Source organism: Triticum dicoccoides, chromosome 5A (genome assembly GCF_002162155.2).
Source record: "Triticum dicoccoides isolate Atlit2015 ecotype Zavitan chromosome 5A, WEW_v2.0, whole genome shotgun sequence".
Classification (NCBI taxonomy): Eukaryota; Viridiplantae; Streptophyta; class Magnoliopsida; order Poales; family Poaceae; genus Triticum; species Triticum dicoccoides.
The window spans coordinates 518541756-518543216 of record NC_041388.1 but is presented as its reverse complement, the minus strand read 5'-3'; positions in this window follow the sequence as shown (position 1 = coordinate 518543216).

The window sequence follows — 1461 nt, the reverse complement described above, 5'->3', positions numbered from 1 at the left end:
GCCTCGGCCGCCCCGACAGGCCTCGCCGGACCGCCTCGCCCCGGCCGCGCCGCCACCCCGCCCCGGCTGCGCCGCCGGACCGCTCCAAGGTGAGACATTTTTTTTGTTTCTGTTTTTTAGATTTAGTTTAATTAGGTTTAGTATAATTTAGTTTAGGTTTTGTTTAGTTTAGTTAGTTTACTTTAGGTTTAGTTTAGTTTAGGTCAAGTTTCTGGTTTAGTTTAGTTAGTTTAGTTTAGGTTTAGTTTAGTTTACTTTAAGTTAAGTTTCTGGTTTATTTTGAACATGTGAAATTTGTTGTTATTTTTTTAGTTCAAGCATTTATTCCCGCTTCGACGTCAACGATGCTTATCCCGCATCCTCGTCGTCGACTCGGCGGAGGAGGCCTGCTTGATCAGAGGGGCCATGTCCGAGACTGGGCTTCGCCGGGCTGGTACTGGGAGGTTCTACCTTCTGAGGGGCGCAGGTTAGTGAGGAGTCAGCCTGTCGTTGACTCGAACCTTGTTTGGTGGCGGTCGCGTGGGCCAGTGACGGTGCCAAGGCTTTCGAACACCGCGGAGGTGGTACGTCACCGTGTCAGCGAGGAGGACGAGCATCTCCATCGCTACATGGTTGCGTTGTAGGGCAGGTTGGACAATACCTGTCAGGTTCTTCAGGGATCTCATTGGAGCTATGATCCTGTGATGGTTCCTTCTCTTTCGGTGTCCACCGCCCGCACCGATACCCGTCATTCGCTACGGTTCTAGTTGTATTAGCGATGCTATATGTATGATACTATTCGAGTGTTGGGGAACATAGTAATTTCAAAAAAAAAAATCCTACGCACACGCACGATCATGGTGATGCATAGCAACGAGAGGGGAGAGTATCATCTATGTACCCTCGTAGACCGTAAGCGGAAGCGTTATGACAACGCGGTTGATGTAGTCGTACGTCTTCACGATCGACCGATCTAGCACCGAAGGTACGACACCTCCGCAATCTGCACACGTTCGGCTCGGTGACATCCCACGAACTCACGATCCAGTAGAGCTTCAAGGAAGAGTTTCGTCAGCACGACGGCGTGATGACGGTTATGATGATGCTACCGGAACAGGGCTTCGCCTAAGCACCGCTACAATATGACCGAGGTGGATTATGGTGGAGGGGGGCACTGCACACGGCTAAAAGATCAATGCTCAACTTGTATGTCCATGGGGTGCCCCCTCCCCCGTATATAAAGGAGTGGAGGAGGGGGAGGGGCGGCCTCTCTAGGCGCGCCCAAGGGAGTCCTACTCCCACCGGGAGTAGGTTCCCCCTTCCCTTGTTTGGTTTTAGGAGAGAAGGAAGGAGGAGGAAGAAGGAAGGAAAGGGGCGGCCGGCCCCCTTCCCAATTCGGATTGGGCTTGGGGGCGCGCCCCCTCCTTTGCTTCTTCTCCCTCTCTTTCACTAAGGCCCAATAAGGCCCATACACCTCCCGGG